This window comes from Onychostoma macrolepis, chromosome 24 (assembly GCF_012432095.1).
Source record: "Onychostoma macrolepis isolate SWU-2019 chromosome 24, ASM1243209v1, whole genome shotgun sequence".
In the NCBI taxonomy this organism is placed as follows: Eukaryota; Metazoa; Chordata; class Actinopteri; order Cypriniformes; family Cyprinidae; genus Onychostoma; species Onychostoma macrolepis.
Genome location: NC_081178.1, coordinates 7,195,461 through 7,208,057, shown reverse-complemented (window position 1 = coordinate 7,208,057; position 12,597 = coordinate 7,195,461). Strand labels below are relative to the sequence as shown.

The 12,597-nt window shown below is 34.3% G+C and overlaps 2 long non-coding RNA genes across 2 annotated transcripts in view; one reads left to right on the top strand and one right to left on the bottom strand.

The window, feature by feature from the left end:
- Positions 1-12,597, top strand: part of LOC131533616 (uncharacterized) — a 22,885-nt gene extending 10,288 nt beyond the window's left edge. The window contains exons 3-4 of the long non-coding RNA XR_009269167.1: positions 9,072-9,157; positions 12,463-12,597. This is a non-coding gene — a long non-coding RNA (uncharacterized LOC131533616). The remainder of the gene's footprint in view (positions 1-9,071; positions 9,158-12,462) is intronic.
- The window catches only part of LOC131533618 (uncharacterized), a 45,056-nt gene continuing 33,596 nt past the window's right edge, over positions 1,138-12,597 (bottom strand). Inside the window, exons 4-5 of the long non-coding RNA XR_009269169.1 lie at positions 5,942-6,069; positions 1,138-1,421 (exon numbers count right to left, since the gene is read on the bottom strand). This is a non-coding gene — a long non-coding RNA (uncharacterized LOC131533618). The remainder of the gene's footprint in view (positions 1,422-5,941; positions 6,070-12,597) is intronic.

The following is a 12,597-nucleotide window of genomic DNA, read 5'->3' as shown; positions in this document are numbered from 1 at the left end:
TGAGGAGATGTGATATTACCGGGAATCTTTTTTCTCAGGGGAAAAATCTGAGGAGCAAGAGACATTGTTTGTTCTCTGTTTAATTTCATTGATGTCTGGTAAAAACAACTGTGACACTGAAGATATCTCAGCTATGGATTTTCTTTCCTATGGGTGTACCAGTATCTTGTTGCATGGTTCCCATCATAAACAATAATGTCAGTTTAGCTGAAATCTACCAATATGAAAAGAAAAGACTGGTCCATACTGCATCTTTCTCACATGGTAAATTATGGCACCTTTGTAAATGGGACATGTTACTTGAAATAAAATAAAACATAAAATAAATAACTTATTTTATTTGAACTAATTGCAAAGCAACATTTTTTTATTTTTATTTAGTTTTAGTTTAAGTTGAATACTAATATAACTAAAATAAACTAAAACCAGTAAATAAAACATTAATAAACAGGCTGCTATATAGACCAGAGATGCCCAAACCAGAGCCTGTGGGCCAAAGTTGGCCCATGGTGACCTTTGATCTGGCCCACCATGACATATCACAGGAGGAAGGAAAAATAGGAAAAAATGTACCATTTAAGCATATGATTTGTTTCTTATTTATATTTTCTTTCTTTAAAAAGATTTTCTTTTCTTTTTTTTTTTGCATTGAAGGGTAAAAAAAACAAGTGAATCTGATTTAAAATAATTTAAACAATAATAAAAAAAATTTAAATATTTAAAAATATTAAAAATGTAATAAAGTTTAACTTTGGACCACGGCCCTCAATCAAATATGATTTTTGGCACCTCTGCTATAGAAAGTTAGTAAGTATTGTATTAAAAATGACAAAGGCACATAAAATGGAAATTCTAAAAAAAATCAATTCGAAATCTATAAAAGTACATCAAATATACTAAAACAACACAGATTTATTTATTCATATCTGACCGCATTACTGTGAGTCTGTCAGTCAGTGCTAAGTATAGCCGAGACCTCAGACTCTTGACTTCGGCTCTCTCACTTAAAGATTTACAGTCTGTCTTATTTAGCTGTATATATTTTGAGACGCATCACAGGTGCTATCACTCATTTCATTCCGCCCCAGTGATCCTCCCCTCTCTCTTTTTCCCCCTCTCCTTCTTTTCCTGTCCCTCTATCAGTGAATACTGGACTTGGTCCACTACCACCAAGCCTGATTCCTCAGCCTTGGGTGAAATAAATCATAAAAAAAAATGAATGCATGAATACAAATTGAAGCTGACCCAGGAAGTTGGACTTTTCGATACGCTCGCTTCCTCTCCTGCTCCGTTAGTTTTATCAGCTCTCCTCCAGGTTCTCTGTTCCGGGCCAGTGTGTTCGGTGAGCCGGTCCGGGCGCTGGAGCATTCAGGGCGCAGTGATGATTCCTCACATCCAAGAGAGGCTCGCACTTAATCTTCCTGCCACGGTTGGGATGCGAGCGGCCGTCAGGATAAAAAAAAAAAAAGCCCTCACCCTTCTGATCATTGGCAGGGGAAGGCCAGCGTCACCCTGGCAGAGCATCAGGGCTAATCAACAATGTAATGCATGCGGTGACCTCCCTCTAAAAGGCTCCTGTATGCCTCCAAATGAGATTTGTGCGGCGCTGCTAATTATTTTCTTTTCACATTCCCGCTGTAATGCGGCCCCCTTTTACTCTAATCATTTCCTGAAAATGAGCAATTACAGTTTGGGTAAAAATGCGCACAGGAGCACAGGAAACACTCACATAGCAGACAGATATTAATGAAAGCAACCCTGTTCTGTGTTCAATTTGTCTAATGATTAAAAATACATCGAGGCACCTGCATAAATAATTCATGCTTAATGCCGAGTACGCGAGTGCAGAAATGCTTTTCCGTATTACTGCGACAACCTCCGTCATAAAGGGTGGCGTGCGGAGTGATTTCGCAGCTCTCCCAAGAGTCCCTGCTGTAATTGTAAATAACATTGTGGTGTCAGTCCGTCTCTGTGAGCCATCAGGGGCGTAAATCGCCCTTGATGTCTGTTTGGCAAGCTCACTTGAAAGTTCAGAGAGGTCAGATAGAGCTTGAAGGACATGACATGGTTTTGAATGCTTTCCTGTGGTGGTCCTGCTACTACGTTCGTTTCAACCAATCATAGGTGTAGAGTGAAGTGATTGGCTGATAGGAATGCTTTTAAAAAACATAACCTTAACCTTACTGCTGTAATCTGATTCGTTTGATAGAAATGTTCTTAAAGCCCTTTGACCTTAACTGTAAACTTGTGATGCTTGATTTGTATTGGTACCAAATCAGTCATTAGCTGATACACTGTAAAAAAAAAAAAAGTTGAGCCAACTTAAAATTTTAAGGCAACCAGCTTCAGCAGTTTTTTTAGTTTTTACTCAAGTTTATACAACAAAAATTTGAGAATCTCCCACAAAAATAAGTTGCGCAAACTCAAAAATCTGCTGAAGCTGTCTGCCTTAAAATTTTAAGTTGGCTCAACTTTTTTTTTTTTTTACAGTGTAGTTTTTATTTTATTTATTTATTTATTTTTAGATTTTTAGGCATGCTTTATTGCCTTTAACATTTAGATTACCTTTGCCGTCTTTAAGTCATTTAAAGTTATTCTTTAAAAACAATGCAGTAAGACTGATAAATGGATATATCACACAAAAATTAAAATTCTGTCATCATTTACTCATCCAAACCCAAAAAGTCTTTAACTTTGGTTAATCTTTGAAACACAAAATGAGACAAAGTCAGAATTTTTAATTTATGGGTGAGCTATTCCTTTAAATGTAACCTTTAGCAAATCTCAATATATATATATATATATATATATATATATATATATATATATTATAATTTTGTGGTGCCTGAATTCGCTATTGGCATTTGAAATCAATGTTTTTATTTAGACAAAATAGTATAAAACTTTAATATATGTCATTTATTGGTTATTGGCCATAACATGAAAAACTAAAACCTAATAGCAAAATCTGATAGGTTGGTAGGAATGTTGGTCATGTATTATTTTTTTATTTATTATTACTATTATTCAGTAACACTTGATATTTTACTGTATATTTGATAGTGCATGCACATTTCCTTTATTTTGTATTTACTTCTGAAGTAATCTAACGCTCAAAGTTAAGTGTAAATGTTGTTGTTAAATGTAATCTCTTGCAATTCACAAAATTAATTAAAATTTTTATTCTTGATGTGCCTAAGTTCGCTTGTTGCATGTAAAATGATTGATTGTAGTGTTTTAGGCCTATTCATTTGTTTATTAGACAAAACAGTAGGCCATAACATGAAAATAATTATTATTTGTACTTTATAATGTTGTGGTGTCTAAATTCACTTGTACTAACAGTTTGAGTTTAGGTTTAAGTGTTTAATTATTTATATATTTATTTATTAGGCAAAATAGTATAAATTCTATACTATAAACCATTTATCGATTATCGGTAATCACAATAAATTAATTATTATATGTGCATTATAATGTTGTGATGCATAAATTCACTTGTAGCATGATTGATTTTATTTGTGTGTGTGTGAGAGCTATTTATATACTTAATGTATAAAAAAGGGGTTAGGGTTAGGCTTTAATATCTGCGCATTCCTACTGCAAACCTAATGTTAAAATCTGATTGGTTGATAGAAGTGTTGCTCAGCCCCCTAAACGTACAGCTAAAGTCTGATTGGTTTAAAGAAATATCCTTCTAGCACCAACAAAGTAGATTGAAACGCATCCAACTTGGCTGTCTGAAAGTGCAGCCTTCACAGAATCCCCGTCTGAGGCTGAATATTTTGACTGAATATGACGGACAGGAGTAATATTCAGAGCAGGATCTATGTGATGCACAGCAGTGAGATAACTAAACCACGTCGGTCCTTCAAGCTCTGGTTCTGTAAAAAGCTTTTTAATGAATGCAATGAACACACAACCACTGGGAGAACACAAACACAGACACGCCCTCTGGGAAAGTTAAAGCATTTGGCTAGAAGCACCTAAGCCCTGCAGTGTGCTTGCGTTTGGTGGGGGCCGTATGAAGCCACCTGGATCGCCACATTATCAAACTGTGAGAGAGGCCGTATTAGACCCCTGCAGCGCAAACATCATCCTCAATCCATCGGCGGGGTTTTAATTGTAATGGAAATTAGATTTGCCGCGGAGTGCTCGCTGGCAGCTGGTACGATGCTATTGTACGATTGTCAGATCTCCTGACAAGTTAATGCGCGGTCTCCTCAAAGGCAGCGGCTGCTTCCAGCTGTAGCAGCACAACAGTGTGTTTAGAGCAGCACAGCTATACGCGCTATCAGTGACTGCTGCTTTTGACCCGACCCACAGTAAACCTACACTTTACTCTTGCGCTCCTAGTTGACAACATACCGTATAGTGTCACATCTACAGCTGCTGAAGCCGCAGGTATTGTTTTGATTACATCACTTTTCTGTAATATCACAGCTGGAGGTTTGAATCCATCCAGAGCGACAACCACACAGCTTTCTGTTTGAAGACAGAGTGTTAATGTCACACTGTAAAAAGTGATAAGTTAACTTAACTTAAAAAAATTGAGGAAACCCTTTGCCTTAAAATTTTTAAGTAAGTGATAATTAAAAAAAAATAAGTTAATTGAATTGTCAAGTTCACTTAACTTTTTTTTTTAATTATTATTATTATGTAATATGTGTGTGTGCATAATAACACATTTTTATGATTACTAATTTTTAACTATTTGTTTTATATACAATGAATTTTACTTTAGGCTACCTAGATCAACTTGTGATCAACTTTTATATACTAAATATAACCAAATTTAACATCTTATAATTCGTTTTTTACTGTTTAACTACATTTTTTATTCATTTTTTTTTCTTTATTGTGTTGTTTTTATCATTGTTTATTACCTTATTATCATTAATGCTGTTAAAACTGGAAACCATCATGCTTTTAGGAGTCTTTGATGAATAAAATAGAAAAAAAAACTAAAAACAGAATAATAATAATAAAATATATATATATATATATATATATATATATATATATGTGTGTGTGTGTATGTATATTAGATTAAGTTACTTTTCTACTCTTTATCTATTTTTCTACTGTGTGGTTGTGTGTATATCTGGGTACACACACACACACACACACATATATATATATATATATATATATATATATATATATATATATATCTGTTGTGTATTTTAACATAGCTAGAATGATTTTTGATGGTTTTTGACTTACATATGCATTTGTACATTACAGTTTAGGATATATTTAAATGGTTTTTATATATTAGTTACCGGCCATAATTGTTGTCTGTCATCTCTGTATTGATGCATTCCTACATTGAGTATGCTGCGCTCAAATTGCACACACACCCAAGCCAATGCAAACAAAGCAGATAATTAAAAGATCAGGTTGGCAGCTTCACCTAAACGTCTCTGGCCAGCAATGGGCACGTCGTCTGTGAGATGTGATCGTTTCAGTGAGTATGTGCTGACTGTGTGGTTAGACCTGCATAGCTGCATTAATCTTTAAATAGTCCTGTATGAATTTAGCTTGTTTAATATCTGCCAAGGAACCCCCCAGCCCATTGGATGAAACCTGAGGAGATAAGACAATGCCGTGGATTAACGTTGACCTTTGTAGTTCTGACATTCACCAATTTTACTTAATTAACGGCAAGCAGCCTGCCCCTGACCTTTTGTCATGCGAGCTGTCATTGGAAACCTTTCTGTTGACTTGAATAGGAATGCTATTTGTTAAAATAATCAGTGGCGGACTGGCCTACGCGACTCGCCGGGCCCGGCCAGCACAATGGGCCGTGACGATCTTAGAGAGCCTCATTCACACGGCACCGCAGGGACCCGCGGTGCTCAAAAATATCACCTTCCCTCATTACCCGTTAGTCTGGTGCGTGTGTGTGTGTGTGGGGAGGGATGGAAGACACATTTACCTATGGATTCACATCTCTGATGTCCAGAGAGAACGTGGCGGTGTGATCAGAGGTGTCTGCTCTCTGCGTGAAGGCGATGATCATGGATTTTCCAGAATTCCTGTCCTCACTTAATCATGTTTTCACCTCTGTGATGAGAGCAGGATAACAAAAAGAGATTCAGCAAATGATTTGAACTATGTTGCTGTTAAATACAGTTTGCAAGTATATCCCAAATTGGAAGTTTTTTATTTTATTTCATTTTTTTATTCAGGTCAGATTGTGTCTTCTGGTCTTCAAGTGAATATTCACAATATATTTATTATGATTTTGCTCAAATTAATTAACATTGCGAGTATCTAGATGATTTTATAATGCAATTTATTTTACAATCCCTTCTAATCCTGTGACTTAAGTATGAGAGAGTTAAGGTCATTGCACGCTGAGTCCGATATTTTCGTCCGAAATTTTTGCACGTTAAAAAATAAATACGTTGTGTCAATCACATTTACACACTGCCTCCGAAACTTTCGTCTGTCATAAAAAAATTCGGATCGGGCTCGATTTTCTGCGTCTTCGCATCCATTGCATGCATTTTGATAGGAAAGGATGACGAATACGAAGAAATGGAAAAACGCATGCGAAAATTTCAGACTCAGTGCGCAATGACCTTTAAGACTAATATGTTTTAATAGCATCTCTGATTTAACTCAGACTGTGTTACAGTAAGTTTGATTCTTTCCAAATGAATCCATTCAAACTGTACATTTCAATTAATTTATTTGATATTTTGATTTGATGATTCATTGCTTCAAATCTTTTTTAATTTATTAAAATGTAAAATTATGTAGTTTTTACAGTACTGTTTATTATTGTGTGTTGTTATATTAGTGTACAAAATAATGAAATATTTAAGTATATAATTCTTTTTTTTAAATCATAGAATTTAATTAATTAAATACAATCCATTTAGTAAAAATCATGCCTTGATTATATAATGCATAACTTGTTTTTCTGTATATTTAGATTTAATTTATTTTTAATTTACTTAACATTAATATTGATGTCTCTATTGCCAATATTATCAATAGGTAATTTAAATATTATTACGATTTGCATTTTAAAATATATTTTAAAATGCAATTTATTCCTCTAACAAAAAAGCAGAATTTTTCAACAGTCATTACTCCAGTCTTCAGAAATCATTGTAATATGCTGATTTGCTGCTCAAGAAACATTTCTTGTTATTAGTGTTGCATACAGTTGTGCTGCTTAATATTTTTTGGTGGAAAAACATCATTACAGTTGGATTCTTTTCTAAGACATCCATTCAAACTGTTCGATTCATTTGCATCATTCCTCAGAAATGTTCATGCCATTTGTAATTGACTGAAAATTACCGCTGGTTATTACTGTTTTAATATATTAGTGCATGAAAATAATACAATATTTAAATATATAATTATAACAAAAATTAATACAAATAAATATATAAACGAAGTAGAAAACATTTTTTTGTGTATTAATTCTTTGTTTTTTTTTTTGAATATTTTGAGTAATAGCTGTTCATCGCCATTTCAGAAAAAAATAACAAATTTTGAGAGGAGCTTGTTCATCTAGACTTGTTAATCACAACCTTTATTTTATTAATTTATTTTAACAGCTATACTTTAGATGGCCTACCTTTAATTAATCAATCCAGACGGGGCATCATAAAGCTTGAGTCACATCTCATTCATGAGCTCCTCATTTTTTATAGACAGCAAGCCAAATCTCTTTACCCATACTAATCTGTTTACCTTTACCACTTTGAAGGATCGGATGGACATGTGAACTCATGAACTGGCAATATCATGCAGCTCAACTCACCAGTTGGCCGGTAACGGGTTTAGGAACCGCAACACTATGTGGTTTAAATCAGATTGTAAGAATGACGGTCAAACCCTGATGTAAGCGATCAGAAGTTTATATAAGATGCTGAAAGTTATTTTGCCGCCAAAAGAAAAATATGAGGAGCAAAATCACGATTTGTGTCAGTGACAGGTGCGGTTTTACTGAGAGATGGACACTGGCTCTGTGTTGAAAGCGGGGTAATGAAAATAGATTCAGCTCACTCTGCCACAAGATTTCAAGACGTTAGTGTTAAATACAGTTTGAAATCGACAATCATTGCCATTGCGAGATGGAAAAGTCGTTTTCTTTTCGTTCTCTCATTTTTCTGGTTTTGTTTTAGCAGGAAAGGCCGAGCTTTACTGGGTAATGTACTGTGTAAGCAAGGGAAATGGCATTGTTGAGGAGAGCTCATGTAACAGTAATATCCTGTCTAAATTGAATTTGGAGTTCAATCAGAGCCATTAGGCCCCACACTGAGAAAGATAGAGACAGATAGTGCCATACACTCCTTAAATGAGTAATGCTTCCCCTGAACTGAAGCATCAAATTTGCCCTAATATTATTAATGCATAAGCAATGGGGGGAGGGCGGTGTTGGGTGGGACACAGAACCGTGGACATGTGGAATTACAGCAGACATGTGTTTTATAAACCATCGATGACTCTAGCAGCTGTAGAGTGGATGTAATGATCCACTCAGCTCCAGCACAATGAACAACTCAAATGTTCATTGAGTGAATCATTTATGAGAGAAGTTTTGTCTGACTAGATGGTGTCTTGAAAAGAATACGTTTGGCGCAAATGCAGATGTCAACGTTTGACCGACCCAATTAAGAATGTTTTGGCTTTAATACAGTATTTGTGGTGTAATATTGATCACAGGATAAATCATTTCAACTATTATATTTATTTAATTCTAATAGCAAATTTATTTCTATTTTAAAAGCACGCATCCAGAGAGTTTGAATGCATTAAATATAAATGTAAATATTTTTGATATACATTATTTTTTGGTAAATTTATTTATTTAGAAAAAAAAATTATATTATAATTGGAGTTAAACTAAGTTTAAAAATATATTTTATTTAAATTAGTACATTTAAAGTTTAATACTTTAGGTATGTTTTTTTTGCTAATAAAAAACAGGCTGGTGTGGCATTAAAAAAAAAAACTATCTTTTTAAGAAAAAGTATAAAGTATATATAAAGTGTTTACATTAATTCTTGTATAAAAACATATTATTTGATTCTTTTTTGCAGTGGGACTACTTGGTGGATGAACTTCGTTATTAGTCACCAATACAAAAGCATGTATCAACTGAGGGCAGCCATTCTTCTACTGTCAGGTAAAGACATATGTTTCATTCATTATGGCATTATGAACATATGCAGACGGCACGCTTAGCTCCATGTAAATAAAAAGTTATGTCACTTCCCTTTATATTTTAGCATGGACATCATATGAAAGTTGGCAATTTTACAGGCTTTACCAGCATTGCATCATCATGACAAAGTTGAAACATTGAATATAACTTTATACAGGGTTAGTAATCAATTCTATCACACTAGAATCAACATATTTCAGAAAATCAGTGACATGGTAAATTGTTCTTGCGTATAGTTAGAAGTGTTCACAGCATAGAGTACGTTTAGGACCTTTTTACTTATGAATCTGTTGCTAATCAGTTTTTGTGGGTTGTTTTCTTCTCTGAAGAGATCAGGTGTGATTATGAAGGTGTATGTAAATGGGAAAAATGAAAAATCTGTCATTATTTACTCACCCTCATGTCGTTCCAAACCTGTAAGAGTTTCTTTCTTCTGCTGAACACAAAAGGAAGATATTTTGAACGTCGGTAACCAAACAGTTTCAGTTCCTATTGATGTCCTCTGTATATAATAAAAGTCAGTGGAAACTGAAATTGTCTGGATGCCAGCATTCTTCAAAATATCTTCTACAACGGATAATTGTGGGTGAGTAATTGATGACAGAATTTTTGGGTGGACTATCCCTTGAAAACAAAAATCGATAGACTAAACAAAACTGTAAATGGTAATATAGACATAAACTAGGTTTTTGTTTTGACTGCATTCTGAAAAAGTCCAAAAACTGTGACCTGCTTTCTCAAAAGACACGGCGGGGGAAACTGGGAAATAATTTGTGTGCTTTGTATGGTCTTGGTTTCATGCAAGTCTGAAGGGTATTGTCTCTTTACATGCATTTTGAGACAATACGTGTGCTGTTCTAAACACCACACAATTTGAGACCCAGCTGGTCCTCAGATTGTTATTCGTTACCTTTAGTTTTTTTTCTGCACTACTTCATTTCACTTAGGTCATTATCGTGCAGGTTGCTACTATGAAACCAGCTGTCCATTTAAAGCGAAACATGCACAGAAAAACACTTATTTTCCCCATGCAGTGTTTGCGTTAATGTAAACACGTCTGTTTCTTTCGGGAACGAGCCCGTAGTGCCGAGAACAAATCGAGCGGTCCCCTCCTCTCCCTAGAAATGGTAACTAGAGTGTGCTAAACTGGGTGTTTCATCCCATTGGCTCATTATCGCGCTGGGTTCATTGCCAATAATAAAGATTTCTTGGGCTGCGAGACTTCTGAATTCAGAGGAAATTACATTGAGCAACAGGGAGCGCATGGCTCTAAATGTTTAATTACGCTAGATAAAAACAAGGGGATCAATCACTGACAGCAATGAGAGCCCTGTGAGGCGTCTGGCGTCTCTTGTACCAGCAGCCGCCGGGCTTTGTTGAGTCCACAGGAATGAAGTAGAAGATATGGCATCAAAGACGAAACAGGTCGAGATTAACAGATATTCTTCTACTTCAACCGTAAAAATGAGAAATCGCAAGTGAGATCTCTTTAATGTCTGAGCTGTTTCTCCTAGATAGCAATGTGAAGGGAAAAGGCCCTAATAATGTTCTAAACAATTTAGATTTTTCAAAATCTCAAATGTTTCTCAGCAGTGAGATTAAATTAATAGTAAATAGAGATTTGTTGCTTAATTAAACTTCTCAGATTTTGATCCTGAGAAAAAGAACAAGTTTCACTTTCAGAAGACATCTCAAGAATGTCTCAATGTGCTCAATTTCCAACCAATACTAAAGAGAGAAGACGAAATGTTGATGGATATTTTAATGAGATCTCAGACCTCATAAATTGAGATCTCTTGAACATCTCAATTGTTTCTCTTATTAAAAATCAAAGTTAAATTCTACCACACTGTAAAAAGTGATAAGTTGACTTAACTTAAAAAAATTGAGGAAACCCGTTGCCTTAAAATTATTAAGTACATAATAATTAAAAAAAAAAAAAAGTTAAGTAAACTTCAATTAACTTATTTTTTTTAATTAACATTTACTTAAAAATTTTAAGGCAACGGTTTCCTCAATTTTTTTAAGTTAAGTCAACTTATCACTTTTTACAGTGTACTTCTCAAGATTTTGATCCTCAAAAAAAATACTCAACAGTGTCTCAAAATGTGTTTAAAACCCACATTGAAGGATATTTTTAATATGAGATCTTAGACCTTATATAATGAGATGAACATCTCAATTATATCTCAGATATTATTTTCATGTGTGTCTTTTAGACTTTCAGAAGAGATCTCAACATTGTCTCAAAATGTGCTCAAAATTGACAAAACACACTAGTGAAAAATCCATTGATGCATATTTTTAATATGAGATCTCAGACTTCATAAAATGTGGTACGCATCTCAATTGTTTTTCTTACACAAAAATGAGGTTAAATTTTAAGCAAATGGAGATTCAATTAAATTCAATTCAAGTTTATTTGTATAGCGCTTTTTACGATACAATCGTTGCAAAGCAGCTTTACAGGAAATTAAGTTTCTACTATACACATACACACACACACACACATATATATATATACATGCATACACATATGCACACATGCACACATATATACACATACACATGTGAAGAAGATCTCAACAATGTCTCAAAATGCGTTAAAATTTCCAACCTACACTAAAGAAAAATTCATTGAGGGATATTTTTAATGTGAGATTGTTTCACTTAGACAATGAGATTAAATTGAAAGCAAATGGGAGATTTTTGCTAAATTCTACTGCTTTTTAAATTTTGATTCTAAGGGGGGAAAAATAATTTTCTTTTTCAGACTTTCAGAAGAGTCTCAAAATGTGCTTATATTTTCCATTCCATATAAAAAAAGACATCTCTACTGATAGATAAATTTAATAAGAGATCTCAGACTTCATAAAACAAGACCTCTTTAAGTTAAATATAAATAGTGAATAAATGCTTCTCAGATTTTTCTTCTAAGAGACTTTATTTTCTAATATGCTTATATTTGCCAAGATGCAGAAATCTGAAATCAATATTCATATGAAATATCTTCACATTAAATTATGTCCACACCTTTTTTTTTTAGCTCTATACTCCCATTTGCTTCAATTTGAACACATTTTAGGAGAAACATCTGAAGCATCCGGTATTTGATACTCTAACAAAACATTACTAAGGTCTCCTGAGCTTTAGGTCTCTGAGCAATACAACTTTCCTTTGAGTTTGTCTTCAGTACGATTTGCTGCCAATCACAAACATACTCTGAAATTGACTTCAGAGTAAACTTAATTGCTGCTCATTTCTAGGCCAGATCCTGCTTGAAAAGAGTAAAGCAGCTGAGATACAGCCGACATATGGAGATGACGGAACACTCCCGACTCCAAGACGGCAGAGAGGAAGATGGAGAGAAGCTCAAAGAGAGCAGGTCTGGGCAGGCAGCG